Source organism: Bicyclus anynana, chromosome 17 (assembly GCF_947172395.1).
Source record: "Bicyclus anynana chromosome 17, ilBicAnyn1.1, whole genome shotgun sequence".
Taxonomy (NCBI): domain Eukaryota; kingdom Metazoa; phylum Arthropoda; class Insecta; order Lepidoptera; family Nymphalidae; genus Bicyclus; species Bicyclus anynana.
The window spans coordinates 8,190,781-8,208,219 of record NC_069099.1 but is presented as its reverse complement, the minus strand read 5'-3'; the positions used below and the strand labels follow the sequence as shown (position 1 = coordinate 8,208,219).

At 38.1% G+C, this 17,439-nt stretch overlaps 1 protein-coding gene across 3 annotated transcripts in view; it reads left to right on the top strand.

Moving 5' to 3' along the window:
* The first annotated feature begins 13,706 nt into the window (after positions 1 to 13,706).
* Positions 13,707 to 17,439, top strand: part of LOC112054961 (hemicentin-2) — a 119,591-nt gene continuing 115,858 nt past the window's right edge. The window contains exon 1 of one of the 3 annotated variants that reach the window (XM_052886496.1): positions 13,707 to 14,077. The gene's annotated coding sequence lies outside the window, so the exon portion shown is untranslated. Of the gene's footprint in view, positions 14,082 to 17,439 lie in introns of all 3 variants that reach the window. The other 2 variants (XM_052886495.1, XM_052886497.1) reach the window with 2 other exon arrangements.

Genomic DNA, 17,439 nt, shown 5'->3' with positions numbered 1-17,439 from the left:
CAGATAAACAATCATTGTATTTTGTACACCACAAAACAAGGAAACAAACAAATAAGAAAATACACAAAACAAAACAAACACATTATTTTAATTATGTCAACTCGCAATAAATATAAACATAACCAGTCGGTTTAATAAGTAATTTATTTTTAATATGTTTAATGAGTCTGGAATGTCGAATAATGAAGTTTATTATTTAATAATTAAGTCCTCTTTTCTTACTAAAATTATAGTCCAACCATTTACGTCCTTAGCGAGCGACTCACTTGTTTGATAACTTTCCTTTCAAGATTACACAGACAAACTTTTACCAAACACAAGTACAAGGTCGATAGACAGATATTATCACACTAACCTAATATTATAAAGGCGAAAGTTTGTGTGTAGGTAAATGTATGTGTGTAAGTGTGTATGTTTTTTCTCCTTTGCGCGACAGCCACTGAAGCGATTTGGATAAAAGGACATGTTCCAAAATGAGCCTTTATTATTTATAATTTATAAGCAGGTCGGTAGTATGTTTTTACGGATAGAAGATACAAATTTTATTGTTGAGCAAATAATTTTCTGAATTTTTGGAACCCGCATTATTAGATAAATATTTTTTTTGTTTTGCTAACTTGTCTACAAATTAAACATAGACAATACAACCAGTGTAAGCTGTCAATGTCATGTAATATTGTCAAAAATGTTAAAATGACACAAGTTAAAAAGAAACATTAAATCGTAGACAGAGAAGCATTAAACAAAAAAAAACTTAGATTGCTTTAAAAACGCTACTACGCGAAGATCACTGACAAGCTGTCAGGGTGTGAGTTACAAGAAAGTTGCTATTATAAAAAATCTTAATTGATGTTGTCGGCTAATGAAAAAAATACATTTTATTTAATTAATTAAAAAGAAGATGCGAGTTCCATAATTTTTTTTACTTTGGGTTTTAAGCCCTATATTTTATGTTCTTTTAAGATAAAAATAATTTGTTCTGCTTAGTTGACACTCAGAATAAAGGCCCAGCCTCCATACAAAATTGGGACATCATGTCCTTTGGAATGGAAATAGATTTCACTCTGGATTAACCCATATATGTGCTCTTTTTCATGTGAAAACTGAAATCCACGCGGACAAAGTCGCGGGCGTCCGCTGGTTCTCTATAAGTACAATGTCGAGACAGATATCCTCTATTAGTAGTAAGTAGAGCCCAATTCTGTAATATTGTTATGGAGCATGTATCAGCATCGGTTGATTTATTTCGGGTATTGGATACGTCGCGGCTGATTGCAGCAAACATTTGTCACTAATGGAGAAATCGCTTATTCCGCTTTAGATTTTCCCCGGCTAATATTCTGTGTACAGTGTTTCACTTGCATTCAACTCCGGTACTTTATAAATAGAAACATAATAGTAATTATGAGTTACGAGCCGTGATAGCCAAGTGGAGTATTTCGTCTGCCTTTGATTCTTAGAACGCAGGTTTGAATCGCTACCGCAGGTGCGGGGTATGCACCTCCAGCTTTTCAGATAAGTACATTTTAAGAAATTAAATATAATGTGTCTCAAACGGTAAAAAAATAAAATCTGTATGTGTGAAGTCTGCCACTCCACATTGGGCCAGTGTGGTGGACTGTTAGCCTAACTCCTCTCTAACTGAGAGGAGACTCGTGCTTAACAGTGAGCTGAATATGTTGTTAATGGTGTATAATTATACGTCTCAGTGGTACCAGGATTGGAATGTATCCCTTTAAGTTCAGTAATATAGTAGTTTTTTGTGCTTGAGCTCGTCTCATGGGGCTTAAAACTTTAGCAGGTTGATGAAAACAGCTGGCCTATTCACTAACTTTGGTCTTTTAGTCACCTTGTATAATTATTTCGTATTCAGTATTTTTAACGAAAATCACACTGGCAAACATACTAGTAAATTAATAGTATTCACTAAAATACGAATACAACACGAATACGAAATTACGTGACTTGACAGTTACTCGCAATAGCTAGTATGAATAGGTTAATTTATTGTCTGTAAAGTGCACCTAAGTTGCTCATAGTTAGTGAATAGGCCAACAGGGTGCTTTGTTTGACGTGTATACACACGTCATATACAATGAATGCGCTGCCTTCACCCGTTCAGAGGCAAATGTAAAGCCTAAGGTAGGTGTAGTTACAGTTACCATACCCTTTAGACCAGCTGGCCTATTCACTATTCTGGTCTTTATTATCAACCTATTAAAATAAACATAAAATCAATTGAAAAAATATCATTTACCTACTTAATGTTTCCACCAGTAAGCATCGATGACATTTTTACATAGAATTTCAATTTCGTATTTGTCAACTAGCACGTCAAAGATAGTGAATAAATCTGCAGAACAGACAAGACACAGTGGTGCTGATTGGTCGCAAAATAAAGTGCTCATTCATTCAGAGCCATTAGGCTACCTATTAAGGTATTCATAAAAATTTCAGATGTGAGTAACATTTTTTAAACGACTTAATAGCATAAAATTGAAAATTTTGAAAAACCTCCGAATGTCATGAAATTTTTATTAATTACACTTTCTATCTCTTAGTGCGCTTTCATTTGAGACCTCACTCAGGTATATTTGCAGATATTCGGTTATTCTTACCCATTTTCACGCCCCCCCCCCCCCCACAACTTAAATAAGGCTCAACCGATTTTCATCATACATATCTAAGAACACTCGCGCACAAGTCACCTTTAATAAAAAAGAAAAATAAATTGAAATCGCTTCATCCGTTCGGGAGTTATGGTGCCACAGATAGACTGACAGACGGACAGACAGATACGTCAAACTTATAGCACCCCTCTTTTTGCGTCGGGGATTAAAAAAAGTAGAAATCTTTTACTTTGCAAAAGATACAAGTATTATGGGACAGTACTAATATGAATTCCCAAGGCTCGTAGCGTTTACATTCGCTAGGTCTGCGTGAATATGTCACCCTATGACATTATAAATGCACAGATATGTGTTAGCTAATCGGACTAACACATTCATTCATACATAAATTATAACAATAATTTAGATTGCAATTAAGATAAGTGCGATGATGAATGTTATAATATTATATTGACTTGTTCTGTAAATAAGTAGGTTTGGTTTAATTTGAATATTTATTACTAACTCGGACATAAGATTTTCAAATGTAATAAAATGTAAGTGTTATGTTATAGTGACAAATTGATCCATACGTCGGCTGAAGCAAGAGCTAGCCTTATTTGGCCCAAAGAGTAAGTCTTGCCATCCAGAGGGGTAACAGCGCCAGATTATTGGGTACCTTGCCTATTGGTGAACAATTAGATGGTGTTTATTTGTATAATTATTTTATTTATTTAAAATTTTATTTAATTATTCTTTTAATTCTTAGTCTAAATTTTTTTTTAATTTAATTTATTTTTCATTTGTTCAGGTGTGTGTGTTAGGGGTTTTAATCAAAACGCGCAAATTATATCCTCCCTACCAAATTTCTTTCACGGCGGTCATTGAAGTTTACGATTCGGCTGGTGGGAGGCTTCGGCCGTGGCAATTTACCACCCTACCGGCAAAGACGTATCGCCAAGCGATTTAACGTTTCGGTATGATGTCGTGTAGAAACCGAAAGGGGTGTGGATTTTCTTCTTCCTCCTAACAAGTTAGCTCGCTTCCATCTTAGACTGCATCATCACTTACCACCAGGTGAGATTGTGGTCAAGGACTAACTAGTACAGAATAAACTAGTAAAAAATAAAAACGATGAGACTAAGCATCTACTCTGAAGTACACAAGTGTGTATACATACACAGGTGCACTTTCTAATCATCCACTCAACTCTTATAAACTGATCGGAGAGAGTCCAAAATAAGAGGAGAGAGAAGCAACAGTGACCACGGCTTTTAACGTGCTCCTCTGAACACAGGAAAGTATTAACACAACCGACTTCTAAACATCTTATTTAAGATTTTTTTTAAAAAATCCCATCCCATTTTATTACGAGACTCGACCCCTGAACTGCCGGCTTATTATTCAAAGCCAAAGAAACTAGCTACACACCAATGAGACGTTGAGAAACTTAGTTTATAGCGAATAAGCTATATAATTTAAATTAGTCTCTTATTAAAAGTCCGTTATACGAGTAAAATGTAGCGCGAGCCAACCTCTAAAGTACACTTTGGAGAGCTGTAATATAAAGAGCCTCAAAGGAACTACATTTGAAATACGTTAGTTGCGTTCAACTGTTAGTGTATTTTTCTATTTATCTCACTTGTGGGTGCAAGGAAGTTCATAAAATCTCTTATAATCATCTTTTAAGTCTCATGATATAAAGCTATTATAGATATTATTATAAATATAAAACAATTACTTATAAATAATAGCAATATCTTTTTTCATTGTTTTTAATCTATACTAATATTATAAATGCAAAAGTCTGTCTGTCTGTCTATCTGTCAATCTGTCTATCTGTCTGTCTGTTACCTTTTCACGGCTAAACGGCTGAACCGATCAAGATAAATTTTGGTATAATGGTAAATAGAATCCTGGATATTTTTGGCCATAAAATAAAAATAGAAGGTGTTGAAAGTTTGTATAAAAAGTCCTTAATTTTTAGAGTTACAGTTTTAACAATTTGTTTTTATACCATATAAAAAATAAGAAATATTATGTAATTCAAGTATTTTTAAATTTCAACCCCTAAAGTGATGAAATAGGAGTTAAAAGTTTATATTGATTTCTACGCGGACTAAGTCGCAGGCGTCTGCTAGTATGTCATATAGTTTAAATTAAGACCCTTATTAAAATGTTGATTAAAATGTAGCGCGAGCCAGCCTCTAAAGCAGAGAGCTGTAATGTAAAGAGTCTTAAAGGAACTACATTTGACATACGTTAGTTGCGTTCAACTGTTAGTGTATTTTTCTATTTCTCTCAATTGTGGGTGCATGAAAATTCTTAAAATCTGTCATAATCATTTTTTAAGTCTGATGATATAAAAATAAGACTTTCAGATATTATGAATAAAACTTAATAAATAAACTCAGAAATAATAGCAATAGATATTATCTATTTTTATTGTTTTTAAAATACATGAATACTTTTATATTTTTTGTTTATAAATTTAAAATATTATTTTTGAGTGTCATTGTGGAAAAGCCAAATTTAGCGGCATCAGTTATTTCATTATTCGTAGAAAAAAGATTCGGCAGATATTGCTAAAAGCAATAAAACCGTCTTTGCACATACTTGTTTACTTCTGTTTTCTTTGTTGTTATTATTCTTTAGTGTAATAAAAAAAAATACAAACAAATATTTATTTTCCAGAATACTTAATAGCGCGACAGAATTCAAATTTAGCACTAAATTTTCTTCATACATTTTTGCTATTTAATCAATCTGTTCCGGAAAGTCCGTAGAAAAGAATATTAAACAGTGTTGATAGTCAATTGTTATAACAAATTACTTGTGCTCCGAATAATAATGAATCAAAATATATTTCAAACATGAAATCGAAACATAAAGCTCGTAAATTTGTTTAAAACGCCCTCAGAATGCCAATTGATTATGAAATTCAGCCGCCCTTCAGTTTTCGCCGCCCTACAAACTTCGCTTCGAAGTCCGGTCCTCGAGGGCTTAGTAAGGCTTTGTCGAATAATACCTCCGCCCTCTCACCTCCTCCAGTAACGTTTAATATAACGTTATAATATTATATAAATTTTAATAATTTTATTTGTATAGTAAACGCCGCGCGGTTTCACCCGCGTGGTTTCCGTTCCCGTAAGAATACGGGGATAAAATATAGCATATAGCCTTCCTGGTTAAATGGGCTATCTAACACTGAAAGAATTTTTTAAATCGGACCTGTATTTCCTAAGATCAGCGCGTTCAATCAATCAAAGAAACAAACTCTTCAGCTTTATTATGTTAGTATAGACTAGACGACACCCAGCGGTTTCGACCACGTAAATCCCATTTCCATTAGAAAACGGATATAAAATATAGTCTATGACACTCACAAATAACGTGGCTTTCTAGTGGTAAAAGAATTTCCAAAATCGGTTTACTACCTAGATACAAAGATTACCCCCCCATACAGTACTACAAACTTTACCTCTGTATTTAATATAGGTATACGAAAAAGTAACGATACATAAAATCATCATCATCATCATATCAGCCGATGGACGTCCACTGCAGGACATAGGCCTTTTGTAGGGACTTCCAAACATCACGATACTGAGCCGCCTGCATCCAGCGAATCCCTGCGACTCGCTTGATGTCGTCAGTCCACCTGGTGGGGGGTCGGCCAACACTGCGCTTACTAGTGCGGGGTCGCCATTCCAGCACTTTGGGACCCCAACGTCCATCGGCTCTTCGAACTATGTGCCCCGCCCATTGCCACTTCAGCTTCGCAACTCGTTGAGCTATGTCGGTGACTTTGGTTCTTCTGCGGATCTCCTCATTTCTGATTCGATCACGCAGAGATACTCCTAACATAGCTCGTTCCATCGCCCTCTGTGTGACTCTAAGCCTTCTTATGAGGCCCATAGTTAGCGACCAAGTCTCGGAACCATAGGTCATCACTGGCAACACGCACTGTTCGAAGACTTTTGTCTTCAGGCACTGAGGAATTTCGGACGAAAAGATGTCGCGAAGCTTCCCGAATGCAGCCCAGCCGAGTTGGATTCGACGGTTCACCTCTTTCTCGAAATTGGACCTACCTAACTGGATCATATGTCCTAGGTATATGTATTCGTCTACAATTTCGAGTGCAGCGTTCTCAACTATAACTGGGTGGAGCGATACATGAGCATTACACATTATTTTTGTTTTGCCCATGTTCATTTTCAGGCCCACCTGTTGAGAAACGCTGCTGAGGTCATTGAGCATGGTACTAAGGTCATCCAGAGTCTGTGCCATGATGACTACATCATCCGCGAACCGCAGTTGAGTGATGTACTCGCCATTGATCAGTCAGTGGGGTGTAAGGGGGAGGCTAGTACCAGTCAGTCTCCCCAACTGCCAACCTCACCTGCTCGTGGTGCACCCTGCAGATGGACCGACGAGGCTCTGGCGACCGACGAATGGCGGTATATCCATTCCCACAGGCTAGATTACGAAATGCCTCAGGCCGGTGTCGGGCAGCAGCGACACCGGCGCGAGTAATCTAGCACTGCGCTGACCAACCCGCATGCCCAGCGTGGTCAGTACTGGGCAAAACTTTGTATGGACGGCAAAAACAAAACACAGCCCCTAGTCCCCGGCAGCCCCGCTATTCCTGGCTCTGGCAGCGGTTATGGTAACGGCGGGGCAAGGGGTGTTAAGAATCTCCGGCAGAGATTCCGCTGCCAACCCCGACGACTAGACCTGGCAACATACAACGCACGCACTTTGAGGTCCGACGAAAAGGTCATCGAGCTGGAAGAAGTTATGAGCAAGTTGCACTGGGATATCATAGGATTGTCTGAAGTCCGAAGAGAGGGGGAGGGCTCGATAATCCTTGAATCCGGCAACATGCTCTACTACCGGGAGGGCGACCAACAGTCCCAGGGTGGTGTCGGATTTATCGTTCACAAGTCCCTCGTGAACAATGTTGTAAATGTCGAGAGTGTGTCGAGCAGGGTAGCGTTCCTGGTCCTCCGAATTACCAAACGGTATTCGTTGAAGGTTATACAGGTTTACGCACCGACCTCGACACATCCCGACGAGGAGGTAGAGGTATTGTATGAGGATATTTCTAAAGCCATACATGCCTCAAACTCTTATTACAATGTTGTGATGGGGGATTTTAACGCAAAGCTGGGCGAACGTAGCGGTTCAGAGTTGAAAGTGGGACGATTTGGATATGGGCAACGGAACGATAGGGGCCAAATGTTGGCTGACTTCATGGAGAAGGAGGGCCTCTTTATGATGAACTCCTTCTTCAAGAAGCCACCACACAGGAAATGGACCTGGATGAGCCCCGATGGTTCCACGAAAAACGAGATCGACTTCATCTTGTCTACCAGACGGCAAATATTCAACGATGTTTCTGTGATCCATAGGGTGAAAACCGGTAGCGATCACCGAATGGTTAGAGGCACGTTGAATATCAACATTCAGCTGGAACGGTATCGACTGGTGAAGTCTACGCTCCGACCTACTCGTGCCCATATTCAAAACCCCGAGTCCTTTCAACTAGAACTGCAGAACCGCTTTGATTGCCTAGCAAATTGCGAAACTGTGGACGATCTGAACAACAGGTTCGTGGAAACTGTCCATTCCGTTGGGTCTAAGTTCTATAAGACCCACCGTGCGAAAAGAACCAAAAAGTTCTCGGACCAAACACTTAAACTCATGGAAGAGAGGCAAGAAATGAGATTACAGTCTTCAGCAGATGCGTCAAAATACCGACAAATCAGTAGACAGATCTCTAAGTCGCAAACCAGCGACTTGCGAAATTTCAATACCGAGCGTATTAAAAATGCGATTGAAAATAATCGAGGCTCGAAAGTTTTCGCCAGAGATCTGTCTATTGGACAGAGGCAGCTGACGCGTTTGAAGACCGAACACGGTAATCTAATTTCTTCCAAGCCCGAGTTATTAAGTGAGGTCGAGAAGTTCTATGGACAGCTATACACGACTACTCAGCAGCCTGTTGCCAATTTGGCTAAAGACCCCAGAGCCAAGTTGACCCGACACTATACCGAAGATATCCCGGACGTCAGCCTATACGAGATTAGTGTGGCTCTCAAACACCTGAAGAACAATAAGGCGCCAGGTGAGGACGGAATCACAGCAGAACTCCTGAAAGCGGGTGGAAAACCGATACTTAAAGTCCTTCAGCGATTGTTCAATTCCGTCATTCACGAGGGCACGACGCCTGAGGCGTGGCATAGGAGCGTGGTGGTTCTGTTCTTCAAAAAAGGTGACAACACCTTGCTGAAGAATTACAGACCCATCTCGCTGCTAAGCCATGTTTACAAATTGTTCTCGAGAGTCATTACGAATCGTCTCGCTAATAGGTTTGACGACTTCCAGCCTCCCGAACAAGCCGGTTTCCGAAAAGGCTTTAGTACCATAGACCACATCCATACGCTGCGGCAGGTTATACAGAAGACTCACGAGTATAACCAGCCACTTTGCTTAGCGTTTGTGGACTATGAGAAAGCCTTCGATTCGGTGGAAACCTGGGCTGTGCTAAGGTCATTGCAGAGATGCCGAATTGATTACAGGTATATCCAAGCGTTGAAGTGCTTGTACGAAAACGCCACTATGTCAGTCCGTATTCAGGATCAGACTACGAGGCCAATCCAGTTGCAGCGAGGAGTGCGTCAGGGAGATGTGATCTCTCCGAAGCTATTTACCGCCGCACTGGAAGACGTCTTTAAGCTTCTGGACTGGAGCGGACTTGGCATCAACATAAAATATTATTATGAAAATAATAGCACCAAAAGTTATTCTATTATTACAAAATAATAAAAACAAGCCGGGAATAATATTATACATGAATAAAAAGTGGTGTTAATGTTTTAAAATTAAATTGTAGCTGTATAAAGATAATATAGATAGAATTTAATGTAACCAGGGTTCATACCAAGTATTTCCCTCAAAGGCACCTTCACTAAATCCCTGTACCCAAAAAAATCCTTTGATCTTTGAAATTTTATACGAATTCTTGGAAGGTTATTGAAAATACCTGATCGAGTAAAGTATTTTTTTTTTTGTTAAATTCAAATAAAGTTAGTTTTGAGATTATTATCATCATCGTAATAAATTTAAACTGCCTGAGATTATTTATTGAAAATGTCTGAGAAGAAAGAAAGGTGTGTGGATTTTCATCCACCGCCTTACAAGTTAGCCCACATCACACAGCATCTTAGACTGCATCAGCACTTACCATCAGGTGAGATTTTAGTCAAGGGCTAACTTAAAAGTTACGCTAAAAGAATAACAAAAAAAAAAATAATTAATCAATTTTTTGCAATATGTACGTACACTGCCTACCCTAGTTAAAACCTTATACGCCACTAGTGTAATGCAATGCTTTACAACGAAGCCCAAAGCACGCGAGCGTTTAATGGGCGAGCAAAGATTTTAGTTTTTGCGAGACATGGGAACATTATCCGGGGTGGAATAACTAGTAGCTGTGCGGGCACATTGCCAGAATGTCTACTTTCCCCGTATCGTGTAGGGTCACCAGGTCGCCAAACTTAATAGCCGGACAGACCAGTCAGTCTGGCCGAACATCATCATCATCATCATCATATCAGCCGATGGACGTCCACTGCAGGACATAGGCCTTTTGTAGGGACTTCCAAACATCACGATACTGAGCCACCTGTATCCAGCGAATCCCTGCGACTCGCTTGATGTCGTCGGTTTACCTGGTCGGCCAACACTGCGCTTCGTAGTGCGGGGTCGCCATTCTAGCACTTTGGGACCCCAACGTCCATCGGCTCTTCGAACTATGTGCCTCGCCCATTGCCACTTCAGCTTCGCAACTCGTTTGAGCCGGACATTTGGCTAAAAAGATGGGACACTCTAAATTGTTCAAAATTTTACGAAACAAAAAAATATTAAATCAGAGGCATTATCGCTAGTGATATTTTATTTCTTAAAATGCACATAACTGCAAAGTTGGAGGTGCATGCCCCGGACCCGAATCGAACTGACACCCTCCGGAGGCAGAGGTTATTTCCAATGGACTATCACGGCTCTATTTAAGAAATTAAATATCACGTATCTCAAACGGTGAAGGAAAAACATCGTGAGGAAACCTGTATACCAGAGAATTTTCTTAATTCTCTGCGTGTGTGGAGTCTGGCCTAATGCGCGGCCAGCGTGGTGGACTATTGGCCTAACCCCTCTCATTCTGAGAGGAGACTCGAGCTCAGCAGTGAGTATGGGTTGAAAACGAACGATTATCGCTAGTAGAATCTTACTAAATTTAGTTAAGCAGGAAGAACAACATGAGCGGAGAAGGGGAGTGTTAGTTTACTATCAAGGAGTTAGTTAACCCTCACCCATCGGTCATAACTCTGGAAATCTGCTGGACTTTTTTCTCTAACACACGATAGACCCGGCACCCACACGGTGAATCCATGGAATGCTAAGATCGTCTCGAACTTTTTTGATTATAACCATAAATCTTGTTATACCTACTAATATACTAAACGGTCACGCTTGGCGCTCGCTCGTTTGCGAAATGTAGAAAGCATGGCATAAGTCGGACAAGCCATTATTTTCCCGGACACGCAAACAAAAATCCTAACTATGTCCGCCTTTATCCGGACGTCTGGTAACGCTATCGTACGAGTATATATTTGTAAGGTTTACTAAACGGCGATTCTCTTTGGCGAGGCCTATTGGATATTAAGTATAGCGTTCGTAGGATTTTGTTTGAAAGTAATGTTGTATATCGTTTGTAATCTGGTGATAATGCAATTAGCTTACAGACGGTTTGTTCTGCTATTTTCCACCCAAAACTGATGAACCTAAGCGGCAAAACTACCTGACCGAAACCCAGCATCTTCAGGAGATATTGACTCTACTACGTTTTATAGCGAAGTTATGCGAAGTATAACGTATGTACGTAGCCTTAATAGTCCAGTGAATACAACCTTAGCCTTCAATTCCAAGGGCGTACTCTAGTATCCGGTCCTGGGCAGCCACCTCCAACTTTTCAGTTAGGTGTGTGCATTTGGTATCAAGGTGCTAGAATGACGACCCCCCACTGGAAAGCGCAGTGTTGGTTGGTTGGCGCAGGTGGACCGAGGATAACAAGCGGATTGCAGGGAGCCGCTGGGTGCTAACGGCTTGACACTGTTGTGCTTGGAGGTAAATGCAAGAGGCACATGTCCAGCAGTGGACGTCTATCAGCTGATAAAGATAATGATGATGATGTGCATTTTTGCTCTAACGGTGAAGGAAACATCGTAAGAAAACTGTCTGACATTCCATTGCCATTAGTCCAGCATAGTGTACCTACCATCCTAACCCGTCTCATTCTGAGAAGAGACTCGTGCTAAACAGTGAGCCGAATATGGGTTAGTAATGATGATGATGAACGTCCGTAGATAATTTTTGTCGTAAGACTCTTAACAAATAATCATATTTTTCTAAATAAAGTTTTATAACGAATAGTCGCTAAGTAACTTCTATTCAGTATCACGAATTTATTAGGACCTGAAACTTCAACAACTTTGTTTTATATTACCGGATAATTGACTTTCCGACATTATATTACAGTTTGAGTTATTGTGGTCTACAACATTAAAAGCTCTGTTTTCTCCTAAATAATGGCGAAATGATCACATTTCACCTTAATTTCGCATTTACGGATTATTATTATGTTAATAACTTTATTATTAATAATTCCAATAAATTAAATAGAATTAAATTTATTGGAATAAATAAATAAATTATAAGCCGTGATAACCCAGTGGATATGGCCTCTGCCTCCGATTCCGGAGGGTGTGGGTTCGAATCCAGTCCGAGGAATGCACCTCCAACTTTCAGTTTTGTGCATTTTAGGATATTAAATACCACGTTTATCTAACGGCGAAGGAAAACATCGTGAGGAAACCTGCATACCAGAGTTTTTTCTTAATTCTCTGCGTGTGAAGTCTGCCAATCCGCATTGGGCCAGCGTGGTGGACTACTGGTCTAACCCCTGTCATTCTGAGAAGAGACTCGAGCTCAGCAGTGTGCCGAATATGGGTTGTAACGAAATAGTATTTATTTAAGATATTATTGCTCCTACTCTACTACTTTCTTAAGAAACAAAATATCTTATTTAACAAATAGTGGGTACTTTGTACTTAAAACGAAATAAACTGAAGATTCAAATTCAAACATCCAAGTGAAGTGAATTTCAAATATTTTCCAGTGTGTTGAAACAACTCGGCAACAAACTTGTAAGGCTGTCCAGAAAATATAAAGTTTGTAAACGGGTTCCTCTTATCTTACGAGAATTTTAGGGTGCGTTTGCACTGAAGCTGATACGGAGTTTCTTGACTTAGCTTTACGATAATAAGATCTTACATTGGTGACTTAGCTTTACATTAATAAGATCTTACTTAACTTTGATTATAAATGCCTATGTGGTTAGTCAAAAGTGTGGTAAAAGAGCCGTGATAGCCCAGTGGATATGACCTCTGCCTCCGATTCCGGAGAATGTGGGTTCGAATTCGGTCCGGGGCATGTACCTCCAACTTTTCTGTTGTGTGCATTTTACGAAATTAAATATCACGTGTCTCAAACGGTGAAGGAAAAACATCGTGAGGAAACGTTTGTGAAGTCTGCCAATCCTAGTCAAACCAAGTCTTTTGCTTAATATCCCTCCTTCTAAAAGGAGAGAAGATGTTCAACAGTGAGCCGAATATGGTCTAGTGTCCTTTATATACTAGTGCTATTTTTAATTTTCAAAAAAAATATTGAAAAGTATATCAAAAGAAACAAGCTTTTAGATAACTGCTTTATTACGAAGCGTCAGAATGTCTCCGGCTCCAAAATGAGAGCATCTACATACTATCATGGTTAAGCATCATCGAAAATACGCAAATATTTTTAATATAGCATTCGAGATTTCACTCTTGACATTTGACATACTTGAAGTACTAAAAGGTCAAATAATTAAAAGCGTAACGAAGCGGTTCAGCTGCCTTGTGAGTACATTACAATAGCTACCAATTGTCATGTGAATACAATTTAATAATGTAGAGATAGACTACCACAGAACGTCACAGAAGCGGTGATGTGAGATATCAAATTATAAGAGCTTGTTTGCGCAGGCGCGCTACGCACCGAAGGCCGCTGCGTCCAGTCCGCCCGATGCTCCCGCCGAACGAGCGCCATGTTTGATTGAAATTCAAACATCGAATGCGAAGTTGACGTTTAAAACTAAAAAACTGTTCCACATTTAAATCCGCGCGCGAATTTTTTTTTGTCGTTCGGAAATGTCTTTGTTCGATGTTTTTTAAACTGTGACGAAAAAGTTTGTGAAGTCTTCAAGTGTTTGTGACTTTAAAGTTAGTTTCATGTTAAACTTAAAAATATATAATAAATCAATTTAAATCGTAAAAAGTAGGACACTAGTTTGTATCCAGGATTGTCTTGTAGGTATGACTTTTTTATTTAAGTAATTAAAAATCAATAATAATTAAACTACACTATAAAAATAAAATGCATAAAATAAAACTATAATTAAAATAAATCTGTTATATTTCATAATTATTTAAATCTCTTTAAATAAGAAAACATGAAAGAGATATTTGTAATTTTAATTGCACGCTGATTTTATATGCAGTTTTTATTTTCCTTTGAAATGGCTTTAATGGTTGGGTGAATTCCCGAACGATTTAATGAATATTCATATTCGGAATATTTTAATAGAGAAGTTAATATTCCGATGTTGGTGAGAACCGCATTTCATATTCAGAAAAGGTCTGCTGCGAATGTACTATAAAGTTCAAACTTTTCAATTGGAGGGTATATGTGAAAATATGGGTTTTAATATTACTTGTAGTTCAGTATTACTAGGCTGATATTATTACAACTTTACATTTACTCCATTGGTTAGTTGACAGTTATGCCAGCAACCTCTCGCAAGAAAGCTATTGCCGAGTTTTTAGTCGCTTATACAGGATGTCCCGTAATTAATGGATAAAACGCAAATGCCAGATACACCACATAATTGTTTAAAACTAATTTGATTTAAATAGTTTTGAAAAAATCCCTTGGGTGAGCAAATAAGTAATATTTTTTTTCGGATTTTTAATCTCTTTTTCAATGCTGCTGTAATTAGGATTTTTGTTATACATTACATATTAAATTACCAATTTACTATGATACTATTTTTATTTGTTATAAACCAATTTACAAACCTTGATAACCTGTACAAGTTTTTGAAATGATGGTATACTTCAGTTCCTTTCCTCCTATTTTTTTTAAAAAATCAGATGTTTAAAATTTTAATTACAGCAGCTACAGCATTGAATAAACTGATTTAAGATAGAAAATTTTGAAAAATCCGAAAAAACTAAAACTTGGTCACCAGGATTTTTTGAAAACTATTTAAATAAGATTTAGAAAATTAGGGGTATATCTACCACAGGCGTTTTTTCCATTAATTACGGAACTGCCTGTATAAAAGATAAGGTTTTTACTATAACTGCCTCGTTGATGCCTATTTGGTTTTGGATCACGGAGTTCTGGATTCGAGCGCTGGGTTGGACTATGACAGTGTAGGTATTAGTTTAGATTATAAGGTTGTGTTGGCTGTGTTCGTGGCGTTATCCAATCTGTGGTTCCAATTGAAAATCAGCGCCACGTGTCCTAATTCAAATGGTCATGTAGCATTGTGCTGAGCTGCGCTCATTTTCTGGGTTATGCCACACATCGCAAGTTATTGTCCTGGATATAAACGCATTTTTCTTTTCTTATGACGTTATTACAGTGACGTCATGAAGCAGTTGAAATATAGACCGTCATGGCCGACAAGCGTTTTGGCTCGTATTGTCAAAGACACATTTAAAAACTAATATTTTCATGTAAACGTCTCAAAAAACATTAAAAAAAAATATCAATCTAGTAGAACGTTAAGGGACTATTTAAGTACATTTAATAAAAAGCGTCAACATTGTGGAAGCAACTTCTTGCTGCGGTGTTACCAAATAGTTTTTATAGGGGGTTAAAAGGGAGGAAATGCAAATCTCCTAAAGGCCCGCAACGCATTACCAGCCTCTCTGGTGTGGCAATTTGGGTAGCGTTAATCACTTAACGTCAGGTGACCCGCATGCTTATTTCATTTGTTTGCCATTGTCCGGCTTCGACCTACTTCTCTCAAGTTTACGCCGACATTTGACATACTTCTACCACAGAATACATAACAGTACAAGATTGTAGGTACCTAAATAATCTAAAGTATGAAACACCTTTGCGAATGAGATGTATTTGGCTAGATTGAACACAGATTCACACACGCAACCTTATAATTAGTAAGTAAATTAGTTATCGCATACTTTAAAGGATGATTCTTTTAACATCAATAATAATATTTTATTTTATTTATTTATAATAACTTTATTGCACAAAAAAGAAAAATAACAAAAAAACACAATAACTTTACAGGCAAAAGGCGTCCTTATAATAATTACTTACTTATGTTTTAATGACAAATTCTCTATGGCAATTTTAAATGCCTTGCGTCTTGATTACTGAAGAAGTTGGCATTCGAAACTGAGCTAAGTTAGAAGTAATAGGTATATTTCTTCCATAACTCTGACTAATTAGTATTCAAAACTGGGCTAACTTGAAAGATATGTACAAATATATTTCGTCCGTAACTCTAAGTAGGTTTTAAGCGTAACACCTAATTCACGTCTTTGTAGGGTGGTAACTAGCCACGGCCGAAGTCTACTGCCTACTACCTGAGTAAATTAGATTTAGTAAAATTCGAAATCAATCTGCACTTATAATTTAAATCAGGATCGCAAAAAAAAAACACAAAAGAAAAACAAATCAAGTGGTTTTTCTTTCGTGTTTTTTATCGTATATGTTTAAAATTATATATAAAAATACATAAATACGATCAGAGATCATTAATAATGCATATTTTAATGCATTTAAATAGCTTAGTGGTTATGGTACTGGTCCTTAGAATACTTGAGTTCGATTTTCATCCACCGCACTTATTATACGACTAGTCCTACTCTATTAGCTGAATCTTAACCAATAATTTGAGGGAAAAAAGGAATACATCTTGGTGTTAGAAAAAAGATCACTCAAACTGATGGAAAGAGATTGATGTAGCCTAAGATTGGACGCACTTGTCTAGAAGATTATATTCAGTCTAACCTTATAATAATGGATGTGGATTGTTTGTCAGGAAATGCGGTCGGCTTAAAGGCTTTTCTCTTAGTAGGACGCGACAGATACATCAGTGCCTACTTTCTCTCCTTTACGCATACAATCCGGGGGAAAATTCCGATCGATTTATTTGTTTCTGACTCTTGATTTCTAATATATAATATTTTCAATTAATGTGAGTTATCTGAGCCGTGATAGCCCAGTGGATATGACCACTGCCTCCGATCCCGGAGGGTGTGGATTCGAATTCGGTCCAGGGCATAAGAAATTAAAATATCACGTGTCTCAAACGGTGAAGGAAAAACATCGTAAGGAAACCTGCAAACCAAATGCGGATTGGCAGACTACACACACGCAGAGATTTTAGAAAATACTCCCCCGGACCGCATTCGAACCTACGCCCTCCGGAATTGGAGGCAGAGGTCATATCCACTGGGATATCAAGGCTCTTAATCGACGTTGGACTCGTATAAATATATTAGTTTTTATGGCAAAAGATACAACCGTTAATGATGTATATTATGCTACTCTCTAAAATCTAAAGGGTACTTTCCAATGACACAAAATCATGTTTAGCAAAAAGCAATGCTCAAGAAAAGAGAACAAACCA